The sequence below is a fragment of the Talpa occidentalis genome, unplaced genomic scaffold, assembly GCF_014898055.3.
Source record: "Talpa occidentalis isolate TD23 unplaced genomic scaffold, MPIMG_talOcc4v2.1 talOcc4.15, whole genome shotgun sequence".
Lineage (NCBI taxonomy): Eukaryota > Metazoa > Chordata > Mammalia > Eulipotyphla > Talpidae > Talpa > Talpa occidentalis.
The window spans coordinates 17,330,729-17,349,622 of record NW_023601543.1 but is presented as its reverse complement, the minus strand read 5'-3'; the positions used below and the strand labels follow the sequence as shown (position 1 = coordinate 17,349,622).

Below are 18,894 nucleotides of genomic sequence, written 5' to 3'. Positions count from 1 at the left end.
ATTGCTTAAGCAAATTTTTTTTTATTTATTGAGATAATATTCACTTACATTGTGGTTTATATTTTGGAAGTATAGCACCCTTGCTTCTGGTGATGTTATCATAGTGCTCCCACCACAAAAACACCTATAGTCCACCACCATATTACAATGAAGCACAGAATTTTAATCAACTTGTAAAAATAACCACTTCATAAAACAAAGTGGCTTTAGCTGTTTATATTTCATATATATTTTATTCATTATTAATTATATCCTTCTCTATGAAGCATAACTATTTTATGTACTATAGCTTCTAAATTGTGTGTTGTTCTTTCTGCAAATTTAATTCAGTGTAGCTTTTGATGTTTATGAAGAGCAAATACTACTGATATATTCACTAAGTAAAGTTCTGCTTGAAGGCCTACTGCACCAGACAACCATTTATTAAGCAAACCAGAGTCCTAATTCTTAACCCCAAATCTTAAACAAGTTACTTAATTGCTCTGAGTATTGGCATAGTCAACTGTAAGACAAGGATGACAACATATATCCTCTCATGAAGTCACTGCACAGATGGTCAGTGCCTTTCTCTCCATCTCTCCTTTTCCCTTTTGTAGGAACCCAGAAGACTATTTAATCATTCAGGTATCACAGAATTTATTTTTGTCAAAATCAAATGGAGCTCTGGCTGTCTTGAGTTGATTGCCCCAGAATTCTGTAAAACAGATTCCCCCAACACCTCACTCAAGACCCCAGGGTTCCCAAGGATATTGTTAGCTCAGTGCTCTGATATCAAGATAATCCTTAATACATGCACAGTGGACAGAGGTCATCAAAAACAGCTAGCAAAAATGAACAATGATATAAAAAAATTAAAAATTTAAAAAAAATTAAAAACTAATAAAATTAGTTAATACCATATAGAAATATTGATAGTGCCAGTGTCCCAGTGAGCTCAGTGTAAGGGCCAATGTGCATCAAACAAAATGATTACTGGAGGTCTGAGCTGAAAATGTGTTTCTAAAGGAATAACTACTTTTCCTCAAAGAAAAATAAAAATAAGTAAAATTGAATTTCTTTTCAAAACCCAGGTATTAATTTAGTACTTACCACTAGTCAGATTCACCAATCACCTGGAACTTACAACCTAAAATCACTTCTGGGAAATCTATTGCCTTTAGGACTGAGACTGAAAAAAAAAAAAAAGTTCTATTCAGATTTCAATTGGTGTCCATCAACCTGTATTGTTTTTCATTGCTAAGAAAGAGGAAATCTCCTAAGAAAAGGTCCACTGTAACCCTAGGACATTAGACATCATTTGACCTTCATTGAATGTTTATTCATATGAACATGGTCTCAAAGGTAAATTACAAGGATCTCACTTTGTGTTGCAATACTGAGCATCTGCAGCAGCCTGCCTCGCTGAGCCCAAATCAGTATTCCTATTCCAAATAATCCAGAAAGGTTGTTCAGAAGCAGGATGAGGGAAGGAATATAGAGGCCCACCATGATGGTGTTGTTTAATAGACATGCTTACCTGTTTAGAATTTGGACCAAAACTCTATTTTGCCTATTTCTTCCTGCTGGCCATGGATCCTGACCAATTTTCTAGTACACTTTCACTCTGTTCCTTCCTATACCCACCCTCTCACTGTGCTTGATCCCTAGGATGCTGTTCTCAGGCCTAGTAATCGGACACGTATTTGTGTTCCTATCATGACTGGACTTCTCATCTCACTTTCCAGATTCTTGAAATTCCCACCTGTGACACAGGGCACCTAGTTTGACCTGGCGCCCAGACCCAAAGTTGGCTCACACTGTGATCCACATAACCTGGCACTGACTCTTAAACTTGAAAACTCAAAGGACAGAAAATGCGTCTCTGTAATTCTCTTGGCATAGCACACATGCAGTTAATTGCTTTTTGATTATGATAACTGAATGTGCTCAAAAGTTCTCATAATGGAAACAAATTAAGTCCCCTCACAATGAAATTTATGAAGGGTTAGCAGATAAATACTTCCTTAGACAGGTGGATGAAAATGCCTTTTCACCACGAGTAGAAATGAATCACCCTCCAGTAACAGGACAATATCTTTAAGAACAGGTAGAAAAAGAAAGTGGATGCGGGAGGAGAAGCAGAAAAGGCCACACACAGCAAAAGCTGCACAAAGACCTACAGAATCCGAGCAAGAATCTGACTGACTTGACACCCTCTGCCTTCAACAATCTTTATGTAGATTCACTTCCCATGGTACGATTTCTTTCCAACTATCAGTAGAAAAAATGGCCTTGGATGGATGGGTACTCTGTGACCATGGTTGCAAAGTGTTTTGTTTTTTTTTAATCATTTAAAGTTGCTGGGTTTCCACCTTTTGTTTGTTTTGTTTTAACATTTCTGTAGCAATAATTTTAGGGAGAAATAGTAAAGAAGAAAAAAAGGGCACTAATAATTGCATATATCTCCCGCACCAACATAACCACTGTCAACTTCTTGACGAACAGCCTTGTCATTTGTCAGTTGTTGAGGTATAATTAACATGTATGTTATAGTATTTACAGGTATGCAAAATAATGATTCAATATTTGTATCATTGTGAAATGATTATCACAATAAATCCAGTTAATGTCCATCACCATACATAGGTCCAATTTGTTTCTTCTTGTGGTGATAACTTCTAAGATGTACTTTCTTTGGGTTTTCTCCTTAATACAACTAAATTACATATTGCTCGGAGTAAAAAAGATCAGTCTACATTGTGTTCTGTGTTTTTAGCCCCCCGGGGGTCCAACCATTGCTAACACAGGCCTATAAAGCAACTTCTGCATGTTTGGCTCTTAAATGTTTTTCAGCAATGATTGAAAGAAATTAGATAGGAAGTTTAAAAATTAAAGATCTCATTACGATAGCAATTGGTTATATGCAGGATTTTAGATTAACTGGACTACTAAATGATATCTATCAAACTCTGGAGCTAATTATCTTTTTGTCCCCTCTGAATAGGCATCACTTTTACCTACATAAAAAAGTTAAAGCATGTGTTTCTGTGACCTTAGCATTGAATTAATAAGAGTTCTATGCAACAGAAACCAAGGAAATTCTGGAATGAAGTTATTAACATTGAATGGATGTTAATAGCCTTCTTCCTTGGTACTTTTAAGGATATTCAAAAGATGCCTGATAGGTTCTGACTTGAAAGAAAGGTGTGCAGTTACACATGTTCCTGATCTTTGGGAGAGCTTAACTTTATGGAATTCCTATATTCTTCTCCAAAAAGTGATTCATAAAATATATAAATAAAAATAATTTAATTTTTATGCCTCCATAAATCTTATCCTATATATCAGATGACAAATCCGAAAAAAAAAAAAAAAGGCCAGACCATGTGTCCCAATCTTTGGTTTGTAATATACAACAGTCATAGGACTAGATAGATAGATATGAATTCTGTTATTACAACATTCTAAAGGTTTGATTTGGTAAAACACACATGATTTGCATTGACTGGAGTTAGCTTATAGTTTTGGGGTTTTTTTGGACCTTAAAGATGGGAGGGCAGGCTGCTAAAAGAATCTAAGTTTGAGAAACAACTTTTTTGTAATGACAGCCTCTTCAACTGGTGGAACCTGTATTCTGGATGGTACGAAAAAAACTCTGAAAGAGGAAAGGCTTCTAAGGGAAGCAACATATTAAATATTGAGCAGAGGAAGAGAGACAGCGGAGGTCTTAGAGTTTAAGAAAACGTTCCTAGTGCCATTGTTATTTACATTTCTAAAGCACTACATGCTCTTTATTTTCTGACATACAATTTCACTTGCATTAACTCGTTTAATCCTTAAAATAGCTCTATAAGGCTGCTTCTATTATTTGATATACTTCCCAGCAGAGGAACTTGAAGTTAGGAGAGGTTAAGTAATGTGTTACTCGTCACACACATGACAAATGGAAAAGGCAGGACTTGAACAACTAGAGACTATCCACTTCTAAAACCCAAACTTACCAATGTGTCAAAAATGCCTATGAAACACATCAGAAGAATCTAGAAATAGATCCAAATCAGAAGTTGTGTTTATGTCAAAGTCTTATTTGAAATAGGCCAAAATTCTCAAAGTATTAGGAAAGTATAGTGTCAAAAAGAAAGGTAGGTCTTGGAGTCAGACAGACCTGAGTTCATAATTCACCACTGAAACTAACTAGCTTTGTGACTGAGGACTAGTTATCTAACTCTGCCAAGACATACTTTCATCATTTATAACCGGAGTGATACTGCCTTACCGGATCATTGAGAGAATTAAATGAGATAATATATGTAAAGTGCTTACCAGTTCCTGGCAACTAACATGCACCCAATAAGTAGTCTAAGTGGTATTGATTATTATTGTGCATGGAGCCATAGTGGCCTGCAAAGACCTTTCAAGTGGTGTCTGGGCCGGTTCAATATTCAGGTCACACAAAATTGTGGGTTTTAAAAGTGTCATTTTGACCACTTTAAAATGCAATAAAAAACATTTTAAAATGAGGCCCAGTAAATAATAGCTCTTTTCCCAGGCAACAGCACAGCTTTTTTTTTTTTTTTTAATGTGTAGTACTAAGTGTGGAAAGAGTAAAATAAAGGGTGTCTTTTGCCTCCAAGTGATCTCTGACATAAAGTCTGAAAATGCTTGAGAGAGACAAACACATTGCAGGAGCCAAAGGAACACCTCATTTCATTCCTTAAGTTAGTTATAAGGCATTTTTTCAGCTTAAAGAACCCTGATAATCATCAAATAAGAAACGAAAGGTCTTTTCCCTCTAAGACCATGTCATCCAGCCCCCTCACTACAGGTACACTTGCATGAGAACCGTGCGAACAGATGGCCATTGATCCCCCAGCCTTCTTTAGTAGTTTGTGAGAGTGCTTGGCAACCTTCTCTGTCAGGGAGTCCTTCCTCATTATATAGGACTCTAGAAGAGTTACTCCACACCTTCCATAGATTATTTGATGCCACAGTTATTTTTAAAAAGAGATTTTCTAAGGGAAGGTTATTAAGGTGTGTTTAATTAAAGCTTCTACTTTTCACTGTCACAAAAACATACAACTCATGATTAATAACTCAGAGATTTCTTCATACTGAAGGCCTGTCCTTGCCAATTTTAAATCACGAATAGTATCCTATTTTTATCTGTCTCTGTGTAAAGTCCAGAGACTTAATCAGTTTTCTCATTTTCCCTCACCCCGTAGGTCTTCTCATAACCCCACATATTGTGATGGAAAGAACAATGTCCCTAAACTCAGTTTAATAAACACCTTCAGGGCATATGCATTAAGAATCAGTAATTAAATGCTGCCCCTGGTATCAAGAAATAGTACTGGTGACACACCTCAGGGAGAGAACATGGGCTCAAAAGATTTTGTATTTTTTTAATTTTTTTGCAGTAGCAAAGATGGATTTTCAGTGGATCAGTAAGTATTTTTCCCAAGGGCAGAAATTTGTAAGCTACATGTTTAAGATTTGGAAAGCAAGGCTAGAAAAAGCAAAGAAGGCAAAGTGAATTTAATAGAATATGGCTTGCTTCAGCACATAAATCTCCGAATTCACTCTCTATGAATAACTCCCTCTCCCATTACCTTGGCCTCTCATTGTGACTTGGAATTCATTTCCACTTGTTTAGAAACATTAAATGTGGACATGTAACAATATGGCTGATGGATGAATCTCACAAACATAATATTGAAAGAGTACAAACTATGATTCCATTTATATAAAGTAAAAATAGCAAAATTAATGTATGTTCTAGTGGTCAACTTTAGAGGGCTATGCTGAAACCAGTATTAGGGGATCCTTCAGTGGTAATTCAGTTTCTTGATCTGCATGTTGGCTATATAGGTATGTTCAGTCTACAAAATGTCATCAGCCTACACACTCAGAATAAGGGAACTTTTCCATATGGACATTAAACTTTGATAAATATTATTTTTAAAAGGTAGGTATGAGGACTTTCCATGCAGTATGACTTGCCCAAATCTCTCATCTTTTTCTTCATCGATGACATTAATACTAACCAAGTGAATGTAAGAGACAGTGTGTCAATAGATTTCTTATGTTTTCAACAGTGAAACAAAATGCATATATGGCTCCTCTGTAATCATGGATGATACTGTCTTACTGTTTTCTTTACTGATTTATCCATCAACTTATTAAGCATTTTTTTATGTGTTAGGCACCCTGTGAAGCCCTGGGATAACAATGTGACTGACATAGATATGGTCCTTGCACACTGAGAGCTTTACAATCTGATGGGGAAGACATTAAACAAACTATAAAACAACTCAATAAAATAATTGCAGATTGTGATATATAAAATGTGATAAGTATAAATGTGATAAGTAAAATTGTGATAAGAAAATAAAACATAGTATAAACTGAGAATAGAATGAGGTGGTCAGTTTTAGATAAGATGGTTGGGGAAGACCTTCCTGAGCCGAGGAGTCATCATCCGTGAAGTTTAGGGGCAATTATCAGATATGAAGAACCTGAGGTGGAAAACCTGGACCAACCACACAACGGCTAGCCCTCCCCAAGCTACCACTAAACCTACTGACAAGGTGGGGAAGGTAAGAGATGGTGTCTGTCAGCAAGGCATTTCCTGGTAAAACTCGCAAATCCAGAAGTGATATTTTGCCAGGTTTGAGGAGGTCCCTCCTTCCTTCCTAGTCTAGAGTAATTAAGGTGTGAGGAAGGAGACTCTACTGGAAGAAAAGTCCAGTGTACAGGAAAGTATACTTGAAACGGCTTGGGAGTTAGACCCTACCTGCAGTCTCAATGGAAGGGAACCTATTTGAAGCTGTGTCTTGCAACATCAATATAATTGAGTAGACCAGAGTTGAACAGCTAATCTAAGAAGGTATGCCTATTCATGAGATGGACTGAGCTAAAACTATACTGTCAAGAATTCAAACTTACAGATCTGGAGGAAATGTCCAGGTACTGGATCTGTAATCTCCAACTGATTTAGGACCTCAAAATCCACAGAGTAATGTTCAAGATGACCAAGAAAAGGGAATTCATTAAGAGGACCAGAAGTCGGGGAAACAAAGAGTAGATGTGTTCAGAAGACCACGAGAAAGAAGCAGACATAGAAAAACTATGCATTCCACAGAGGTACAAAGAGGCACCTAAGATTCTAATATAGTAATCAAGACTTACCATTGCATTCTGTGAGATATCTTAATATTCTTTCAATATCCTTCCCACTTCACTATCTTAAGTGAGTTTCCATTTTATACAACCAAAAAGAATTCTAATTAGAAAAGAAGAGGACCGAGATCCCTTAAGATTATGCAATTGTAAAGGTGGTGGTAGAGAGAGAAGGGAAAAGGAGAGAAACATGGGAGAAGAGGGCTGTAGGAGGAAGAAAACACTAAATATATTGCAAATAAAAGGAAGGGCATAAAAATAATAGTACATTGACAGTAAAGGAAAAAGACTGCATTTGTGGTCAAAAGCCTCCCTCTCTATGAAGATTTTTCAGAACTCACTTATGTTCACCTTTCATGATATCCTTACCTACTTTCATTATATTACTGGGAAGGCTGCATAACACTGGGGAAAGAATATGGGCATTAGGGTTTGGAAACCAGCTTCTCTATTTCCTAGCTATGTGAACTTAGGTTAAGTTTCTTTATCTCTTAGAACCAAATTTTCATTTTTGTAAAATAGGAATAATCTCTATCTCCCAGGTTTGCCTTGAGATTTAAATTTGAGACTCCAGTACACATGGCAGGGTACCTGGCAGATAGTAGATACTTAACAAATATTAGTTCCTCTATGAATGCAGTAGATATGGGGTTGGGGGTGGAAACTAGCTTTCAAATTGCTTGAACCCTCATCACTTGCTATGCTTAATCTTGGTTAAGATGGCAAAGCTAGACAGATTTTAATTCTTCCTGATTCTAGTTTTTTCAGTAGGACTATTTATGAGAACTGGTAGGACTTTTCCAATTAACTGGCACCCCAATTTTGTGACATAAAAAACAAAACAAATTTTGAAAGTTCCAAAGTCATTGGCCAATGACGTTTTAAGTCTTATTCTTACCCCAGTGGTTTTCAGATTCACTCTTCAGAGCTGTAAGACTCCAAAGAGGTTCTTTAAGGGTCATGGAAGAGGTGACAAGGAGGCCAAGAAGATGCACAGCAGATGAGAGACTGGAGTTTGGCCTCATCTCTAATGTAGATAATTCCCTTCTCTTAATTATTTTAGCTACTGGGGTTCCATATCCATATTTAAAAAAAATGGCTGTATATCTTTAAGGGGAAAAAAAGCTACAAAAATCCACTGTTGTTCAATAGGGCCTCTTTACCTTGGCATGGACAATCAAGCCTGGGCTGCAATTATGGCTCTTTCCCATTTCAGTCACCTCATTCTAGAACAGCTATAACCAAATGGATTCAGGTCACGCTTATATGGCAGAATTGCCATCTGAAAATATAGCTCCTCAATGCAGATGTACGCTGCTCATAAACAGCGGTAAACATTTTTTTCCCTTAAACTTTCCTTATTAACAAAGGAAACAGCAGTGGGGATTGGATTTACCAGACCTGCAGTATTCCAGAGCCCTTTAGAAATTATATGTAGGCCCCCAAACTGGCTCACTGAGAGAACATCTGTTATTGATCAGTAATACCTGGTAGGGTCTCCCAAGGAGGAAAAAAATGAGATAAAATGTGAACAGAAAACACTGTTCAAGTGTAAACATCATCACGGGATCATACACATGCAAAAGCAAAAAATATAGAAAAAGATTTAATAATATGATAAAGCGATGGAGTCAAAATGAGGATTTTTTGGACAAGAGACACTATCGCAAAGGGCCCTTCTGGAACTGAACAAACTGATTGTTTTTCAAGTTGCCCAGAGTGTGCATGACTATTAATAATATGATTACTCACAGGGTCAGAGATAAATGGGTTCCCCAACAGAGCAAGAGTACATATCTCCAATATACACACAGTTTTCCAATATATATTTTTTATTCATCCTTGAACTAACTCCCTCTAATTTTATTTAAAGGAAAGGTTGTTATTCTTGAATGCGTAACAATATCAGAACATAAAACATTTCCTGATATAGACTCAGCTGGGATTTTATTCTAATAATATTAAGCTAAATGAAAACTTTCTTGGGTAAAGCTGATCTTATTTCTATATTGTCAGGATTGACAACAGCTTGTATATCTTCTGCCATAGAAACTAATGCTAGCTACTAGGTAAAAGTAACACAACAATTTGTAACTTTCCTTTAAAGTATCTAAACAGCAAAATACCTATATACTAACATAAGAGCATTAGAAATTAGAAATTCTGTTAAAGAGAAATGAACTATTTTCCAAAGCAAAGGTACATAACAGTCTAGCTTGTGAAACAACAATTTTTCCAATACTGCAATTAATCCTGAAACAAAATAGTTTCAAAAAAGCCACAAGTCTTCTTGGAAAAGAGACTAACATAATATTTACTTCTTCTGCCTTCAAATTATCTAAAATATCAATTCCATATATTGGTAAAGATAATCAATCTACAGATTAATTTTCTCAGACCATGAAATTAAATACCCGGATTTTTATTTTTTAAAAAATAAGAGCAATTTAAAGGTTTTTATTTTTCATAGTTATTTCGGATGTTTCACAGAGTAATTCTGAGCCATAATCTTAATCCTTTTAAGAAAACAAAATGTAACTAAATATCTCAAAACAGAGTGGTTTTGAAATGCTTGAGTTCCCTATGAATGTTGCTACCAAATCCAAATGTATACGAAGTCTAATTTTCATTCTGATGATAAATTTTGGTGAAATTCAGTAGCATTGTCAATGACCCTGAGTCATTTATAGATCAGAAAAATTCATCTTCTAATAAATCCAAAAATGAGGCTCAACATTTATATTTTGTTCCTCTCTTATACATTAATACATGATGCAATAAAATATAAAATGTAAACAGTGAATAAAATAGTTATACTTGTCATCACAGCTTACACCATAAAACTGAAAAGAGAAAAGAAAATGGTCTGGAGTAAAATGTCACTCCTACCTCCTATGCTGCCAATACTAGATTTGTAATTCCTGTCACTTCCCAAAATAATTTAGAAAAACTTGAAAGAGTCACATGATGCCTATAGAACACCTTCACATTTGCTATTCCATTGTAAACATCAGACAGGTAGTCAAGAGGGAAAGAGATGAGGAGGGAACAATTAAGTTCTTCACCTCAGTTTTGTTCAGCTACATTTCTCTTCTCTCCACCTTAACATCTTAATCATCTTAACTGTTAGGACTTGATCAGAAATACTCAACCTAATTCTCCAAACAACTAACACCACAGGAGCACATGAGCACTACATTTCAGAAAGAAGTAAAGTGACTAATACCCAGTCAGGATGGCAAGGACTTTTTCGGACTTTTTCACAGTACCAGGACCTGGCATGTAACAGGTACTCTCAAATATTTAATGAGTTCAATGAGTGAACTGAAGACATATCTAATGTCTTCTCCCTTCTTATTTTCCATTTCTTCCCTATTAAATTAATTCCCATCTCTGACAGAGAATCTGGGCCTGATTTCTTCTTTGAGACTACAAGCAGGACAGACATGTGGCTCCCCAGTGAGAATTAAAGTGATGGGACTAGCTTGTATTGGACCACCACGGAGGAGTCTGCTTCTCTATCATCAGGTAACCATATATTTTACATTAGTCCTGATTGTTGTAAGTATGATGATTGAGACATCACCACAAATACTGAAGGCTGTAACCAGGCTACATTAAGACTGTAACCAGATTTCCTCACAAATATTTCAAATAAATCTAAGTGATTCTCTAATTTTTTAATTTATCAACAATTAAATGTACATGAAAATTGCAGTGAGGCCTTAAGGTCTACAACTGCTATAGATTCTTATTTTGCAAAATTTGCAAAATGTAACTCTATATTTACTTAGCAAAGCTGCATTATGTACAACATTAATATTAATAAAACAAGCCATCTCATTTATCTTTATTAACAAGACTGTCACTTCATAAATTTTCAACTAACATCCAATGACTTTTTATATTTGAATGCAAAAAAGACAAATTAAAATTTTTCATCCATTTCACTTCAACTGAGGGAAATCAAGCAGAAAACACATAAGAACAAATATTCTTTTGGAACTAAGAACTCAAGTGTGGTTTGATCGAGGTTGGGTTCACTGGCATAGGACAAATTTAAATCTTTACAGCTTGCTATCTTTCTTTCTTAATCATGCAAACCATGTTGATTCAGGACACTATGATAGCAAAACTCGCTAGAACTCTGTCCCCTTTCAAAAAGAACTTTTATACCCAGTATATCATCTTTTAATTCACACAAGTGATCTGCAAAATTTACTAGGCAACATATGTGAATTCTATGCAAACACAAGGTTAATACATCAGCAGAGAGTTGTATAAAGATCAAGTCAAGAGGATTTCTGACATAGAATCCGGGACTAAATAGGAGATGGGTAAGTACAGTGATAGCATTAATTGGCAGTTTTCTTCCTACTAACAAGGAAAACCTACCACATTTTAAGTTAATGTAAAACATATTTAGAGGGGCACCACAAAAAGTTAAAAGGCTTTATGATTAGCAAGCCAGGCCTTCCTCAGTCATGGTTTGAATCTGCTTCCCAGATACCCCATAACATGCAATAATTAAATGTTTGATTTCTAACCATTTCTTCAATATATGAGAGTCACTTTGCTTTCTAAACCCACCTCCCGGAATCTTATAATTTCCATTAGTTCCTCACATATTCAATCTTTCCCTTTTCACTTAAACATAGATTCAGGTATTTTCAAGATTTTTTGTTTCAAATAGGTTGAAAGAAGATGACAGATAGATAGATAGATACATAGATAGATACATAGATACATAGATACATAGATGATAGACAGATAGATTGATATAGATAGATAGAGATAGATAGATAGAGATAGATAGATAGATAGATAGATAGATAGATAGATAGATAGATAGATAGATAGATAGATAGATAGAAAGAAAGAATATGTAGGCATACACACAGAACATTACAGAGCATTTCATTTCCAGCTTTATGTATTTTTAGTTTGTCTGATCTTACCCTTCTAGGCTTTCACAATTCTAATCACAGGCACATGCTTCACGGGAGTTTAAAGATTCTTTTCATGTTTTACTCAACATTACTTTTTAGTTATAAAAATTAGTTGAGCTATAATAGACTGTTTGAATCTGCAAGACTCTAACCTTATAATTAGACTGTAAAATACACTTCACTCCCAATAAATCTGTTCTTCAACCCCAGTGAAACATCCCATTACACTCTTGATCTCTAAATTGTCTATCAGCCTCTTCTGACTACCCTTCAATGCCTACCTGATCCCTATCGATGGTCACAGGTCCCTTATGCCCCTCACCTGCTACTACTTGTGATCTTCCATCACTACCTTGCATCCATCTCTCCTTAGTTTTTTTGTTTGTAACTTCCCGCTCAAAGGCATCTTAGAGCAAGAGAAAATCCACATCTTCCGGTTGATTGGTTCTACTATCTATGATTTTATTTTTTTTTTTGCAACAGTTGGTGCTTAAAAATCTAGCATTAATGCTTGTACTCAGCCCTGCTTCACTCAGACCAACTCACTCTCATAGATGACTTTTATACTTATTCTAAAGAAACCAAAAGTCATTAGGTCTGAACCCTCCACCTTCGTTCCCTGTGCTTTCGAAATGTATTTTTATCTGTTCTTACTTCTTTTCTGTATCAGAGGAAGAAATGTTCTATTTTTCCAAGAATCTACTCTCATCTATGCTTTTAACCTCTATCTCCTCTATAATGCCTCTTCAGAAAATTTGTTCTATCAATTATTCCCTCTCAAATGTCTCTCCCTTGCCCCTTCTCTCTCTCCCAAAGATGTGCACATTAGTTTCACTGGAGTGTCTAAGTCGTTTCAGTCTGAGTGCAGGTGAGGATGGCAATGGCTACCCGTGACCTTGAACTGGAATAAGCAAGATGAAGAATGAATGAAAACAGATGATGGGTTAGAAGTGTTTTGGGTGTTTATTTAGAAGTTTGCTTATTTTTTATGACCAGAAATTTTATGCTGTCATTACATTTATATTAATAAGCCTGTAGTAAAACTGATTTAATTACGTGTCATTTCACTTAAAGTCACAACTTCCAAGAACTCATGATGTTAAGGGAGGACTCACTGTACTTCTGTGCCTTGGCTTATGCTCTTCCAAGCAGCTTGGATTGGATCCCACCCACCTCCCCCAGCCCCAACCCTGCCTTCCACATACATTCTAACTTCTTTTTTTTTTTTTTTTTTTTTGGTGGGACCCTCGCCAGGGCCGGGGAACAAACCAGTGCTGCAGAGGCTAGCGGGCAGCTTCGCAGCCCAGTGCTCAACCATTGCGCCACCAGGGGAGGTCCCATTCTAACTTCTTTCACTGTAAACACTTACCATTTTCCAAGACCAGCTCAAATGTGACTGTAGGGTAAATGACTGTCAGGCTTTTCTGCCCTCCCGCCATTAGGATTGATGATGGATCCTGGATGGTGAGTGTAGTTATATGTAGGTGGGTACACCTGGGCTGAGACTGGCTCATAAGAGCAGAGCAGAACCACCAGAAGAAGGGAAAGGAATCACCAGAAGAGAGCAAGAGTAGCAGTGGTGGATGTGCCTCCCTGGTGGGTCAAGGAGTTAAGCACCGCACTATGAAGCAATCGGCAGCCTCTACAGCACGAGTTCGATCCCCAGCCGGCCAGGTAGAAACCCACATGGCGAGGCAGACCTCTCCTGTCTTGCCAGCTGCTCCCCTCAGCAGTGTATTTCCGTTGCCTGTTTTGTTCCCCACTTTGTCTCTGGTGGAGCCTCTTATCCCACCCCGCATCTCTGGCCTATGCCCCAGCTCTTGCATGCACAAATAAATAAATCTTTTTTAAAATTTTTTAAAAAAGAGTAGCAGTGTTGGAAAGAAGGGGCAGAGAGAACGAGAGAAGAACGAGAATGCCAGAGAGCCCAGGGAGCCCAGGAAGAGTGAAGATTAGATTCGCCTGCCAACCTCCTGACCCCCCACCCTCCACCCCCACACCTCTGCCTACCATGTACCTGGTATAATCTCAATAAAGCCTGAAAAAGCCACCGAGGGCTCCAGGACTCTCCTTCAACCATCTGCTCGGATCATGGAGAACCTGCACTGGGCCTTCCTGCCCCTAGTCACCTACTTCCTCGATAGCCCAGTTTGTGTGTGTCTCCATTGATAAAACTAATCTCTGCTTGCCAAGGCACCTTGTATATGTATCTATTATAATCCCTGTTCCTCCAGATCACAGCAATTTGTGTGTTCTCTTTCACTACATTGCTAGTTACTGAGGACAGGAGCATATTTTCTCATCCATTTGCATCCCCAGTGCCTAGCAGAGGGTATAGTAAATTACGTTCTTGCTGAATTTGTAGGTAGCAAATGAGTTAATCTATTTAATTATTAAGGAAAATAACTTCCCTGCAACAAAGGATAAATTCTATATATTTTAAGTGCCTAGAATTGAGCATGTTTAAGATATTATACTATAATCCTATATAAAGCATTTTCTGTTCGCATCTGAAAAGAGGAAGTAACTGTGATTATTGAAGAAACTAAAAGTAGAAGAAAATAGGATCATATTTCACTTCCAATGTAAGGATACTCTGATCAAAAAAAAAAAAATTAAGTACCTTCCATATGTGAGGCACTGAATTAGGATTAAAGTATGAACTGAGGAAATAATAACTACAATCTGACCAGAACTTACATCTTTTAGGTGACAAGACACACCTCTTTTAGGGTCCAACACAGGCAACATTCTCATTTTTTTAACCTAAATTATTATTTCAGCACCGAACATGTTTGTAGGATGTGTAATGAGAAACATCGCCAGTTAAACATTTCAGTCAAGAAATGGAAGGAGGGCCTCCCAGGTGGCACAGCGGGTTGAATGCAGTGCTGTGAAACTGTCCGCAGCCTCTGCAGTGAGGGTTAGATTCCTGGCCAGCCAGGGAGATTCCCACATGGTGGGGGCAGACCTCTTCTGTCGCGCCCGCTGCTCCCCTCAGCAGTGTATTTCATCAGTCTGCCTGTTCTGTTCCCCGCTCTGTCTCTGGTGAATCCTCTCACCCTCCCATGCCTCTGACCTATACCTTAGTTCTTGTATAAAAATAAATAAATCCTTTAAAAAAAAAGAAATGGAAGGAAGGTAGAGAGGCAGGGAAGGAGATGAGGATTATTTCAAAATGGTGGTGCGCCAGGAAAAGAGATTTTTCGCATTTCACACACAGAGTGAGTTCATATGAAACCAGCATGGGTAATCTGAGTTATTGTTTGGTTTTCATTTTTATTTCTCCTCAATTCTCCTAAATAGATCTGTATGAGTTGTAAAAAGTAAGGTTTAATTAAGTCACAGAGAACATAGTATAGTTAAAAATACTAAAATAAGTAAAACTAGTAGTTTATATTATTCTGGCAAATTTTCTATAGTGATGACTGAACTCAGCTGAGTATTCCTTTCACATGGTCTCTGTTGTGAGACAGCTGGTTGGGGTTAGAGGGCATTGCCTGGCAAGAAGACAGAGTGAAAATAAGTGGCTCATTGGGGGAATTCTAGCTTATTTGCTTCAAAGCAACCAGCGATGTACTATTAAAGGTAGATGCACTATTATACCACATCTCTTTATGAATGCCTACCTTAAAAGTCAAAATCTCATTTTGTCTCTGAATATATTGAGAGATAAAACTTAAATAAACACTAGCAACATATTAAAAGTATGTTTTTATTCATAAAAACGTGGGTAAACAAGTGGCACAAAGCATCACAGTAGATTTTCACCAGACAGAATTTCTGGCAAAATTTGAGCAAGGATAAAACTTCCAAGTGATGAAAGTCTTCCTAAGAAAAATTGCTTCGGTGAGATCGTGATTCAATGTTTGACATTCCCTATTGTTTTCTATTAAAAGGCTTTTAGCAGTTCTCAGCAGAAAGTCAAACCAGTTCATGTACCAATATTTATTACTTAAATGGAACAGTGAGGTTTATACAAAATCAAAGTTATCTTTAAATAGGAAATCTGTCTGTATAAAATTCCTATGAATGTGAGGGGGAAAAATCGAAATTCTAGTGGGTCGACAGGTCTTGAAAATGTATGATACATCTCAAGCTTATAGCAGCAGTTATGTTGAAAGGGTAAACTTGACAAATAAATCATCAGAACATGATATCTTAAAAAGCAATGCTGGCTAAAAATTCTTAGTAGAAAAGAAATCTCCCAAAATATGAAAATAAAGTATCTTTAATCTTTCCAGCAAAGTTACAAAGCAATGAAAGTATTTATCCAAAATAGTTTAGCATCACTGCTTTGAAAATAATGGCAAGTCAGCATAACACACGGATCAGAGACCAATGCAGAAAACGACACAGATGAACTGTTTGTGGTGTATTATGGATTATTGCTTTGTAAGAGAAAATGCTTGCAAATGGGACTTGGGCAAGGACATTATAAATTACTTGGATAATCATGTCACAATCATAGAAAATAGATGAGGCTATTTTAAACTACTGAAATATAGAAGTATATTGTGGGTCATGAAAGAGGTACAATTAGAAAAAACTGGAATTAACTGAAAATTGTATACATGGTTTGCTTTGAAAAGTGATTTTATCTTTTTAACGAAAGGCCAGGCCCCAGATAGTCTAACCCAGTGGTTCTCATCTGGGGGCAATTCTGCCCTCAACCCACCCCTACCCTGGGGACATTCAACAATGTCTAGAGATATTTTTGATTATTGCATATGGTGGTGGGTGTGCTACTGGCATGTAGCGGGTAGAGGCCAGGCATGCTCCTGGACATCCTAAGGGGCAAATAACAATTCCTTCACAACAAAGAATTACCCAACCCCAGGTGCCAATAGTGCCTACATGGAGAAACCTTGGCTTAAGTGAATCTACTAGGACCTCCCAACAACGTTAGCTAACACAGACTGAAATTTGTCATAAAGAATATCATCTTAGCTCTCATGTCCACACACTATACAAAACATTAAAAGATAATTTCATTTTTTATAAATTGATTTTACTTTTACTGTATGGACTTTCCTAGGAAGGATTATAATAAAATGACTCTGGATTCATCTAGCAGAGCATCACACTCCACGGAAGACAATAGAGAGTAAGGAGTGTTGTGAACATGAAATGTGACTATGTGTGGGCTTAAGAAGGTAAAGGATGACTGGGGTGATGCAGATGTGGTTAAAAAGAAAAAGCATAACACATTGGGAACATGACTTCACTGCAATGAAAGGAGAGGACATAATGATAGGAAAATTATTTTTGTTCTCATTTGGTGAGAAAACAACGCATACACTTAGATTCTCTATTCACGGTATTCAGAAAAAGTTTTCCATTACAACTTAGGTCATCATTCCATAAAGAAAGTTATCAGAGGAAAGCGATGGCCGTACAATTCTAAAACACAGTCAGATTTGCCTGAATAATGTATGTAAACTACGATACCGTGAAGAAGGAATCCTGTAAAAAGCAAGATGATTCCCATACCAAAATACCTTCTGGGTTCAAGAGGTGGTCAAGAGGTGGGTAGATGCTATTGGAGAAATCAATCTGACAAGTCTTACTCCAACTCATACTCACTGAAAGAGTTGCTTGAGTAAAGGGAGAAGGAATAGAGAGCAATTGAGGAAGAGAGAACAATTAATGGAATGATAATGGAACAATAAATCAACGATAATGGAAAAAATGGAGGTGTTTCTTAAAACCCCAAAGACACAATTCCTTCTTGAGCAAGCTGAGTCTCAAATGAAAAAGCAATCAGGAGGTTAGTGTCCCCCAACTGCTGATTCCTCACAGGAGGAAATATCTCTAACTCAGTTACTGCTTAAAGAAGAAAGAACCTGTCAGGAGCCCTAGAAAAGCTTGAGGGAAACTCTTTTGTTTCCCCCAAGAAAGAGCTAAATCAAGGAAATTTGATGCTTAAGGAGGACTGCCACCAAATGTTCTATTTTAACACAGAAAAGGTAAAACAAGCAGAGTTCTCTCCAGGAGTATTAGCTGTTAGAATGTCCTTGGGTGTATGACTGGAGCAGGAGGGTCCTTTTCAAATGCAATTTCCAGAATCACTTTCTGCAATTAATTATAAGCCATTCCACATTAGTTCAATCCTTTAAGAAAAAGGTCTTTTTCCTCTTATAGATGTAAACGGAATTAATCTCCTGAGTTAAAAAAAAAAAAACTAATTGGTTTAAATTCTTCAGGTGAGACTAATAAAAAACAGAATGGAACATTATTTCTTTTTTTTTAATTATTTTTTCTTTTTTTTATTATTTTTCCCTTTTTCTTGAAGGGTCATTAGAGAAAGTTTACTAATCAGTAAGACAGAGGGGGTTTTAATGCCAAGCATACTTGAGTACAATAATCCCATCTAACATTTATAAAGCTTTCATTTTCACAAAGCACTCTTCACTGGAGTCCTCTTATACCAACTGTATCGACATAAAGCTGGGATTTTCAGATTAAGCTATTCTTTGACCCCTAGTTTCTCCCCTACTCTGCTACAGAGATTCCGCAAAAAATCAAATTGGGTGTTAAATGTAAGGAACAAATTCACAGACAGCAATTCAGCATGAAAGTGCTTCAAAAGGGAACACTTGGAAAGGATTTGAATGTAGTGCCAGAGCAGAAATGAATAATGCACACGCACGTCTCGCAACAATGACACAGAAATCTTTTACACAAGACATCTGTCACCACACCTAACAGATCGTTGATTGTCTTTTTCACTACATGTATGTTGTATCGACGATTGTTGAGAGGTATTTCTCCAGAAGGCAAAGCT

The 18,894-nt window shown here is 36.9% G+C and overlaps 1 protein-coding gene across 3 annotated transcripts in view; it reads right to left on the bottom strand.

Moving 5' to 3' along the window:
* TENM1 (teneurin transmembrane protein 1) overlaps nt 1–18,894 on the bottom strand; it is a 734,894-nt gene that overhangs the window by 674,833 nt on the left and 41,167 nt on the right. Inside the window, exon 1 of one of the 3 annotated variants that reach the window (XM_054695570.1) lies at nt 1,090–1,161. The exons of the other annotated variants lie outside the window; for them this stretch is intronic. The gene's annotated coding sequence lies outside the window, so the exon portion shown is untranslated. Of the gene's footprint in view, nt 1–1,089; nt 1,162–18,894 lie in introns of those variants that run through there. 3 annotated transcript variants of the gene reach the window in all.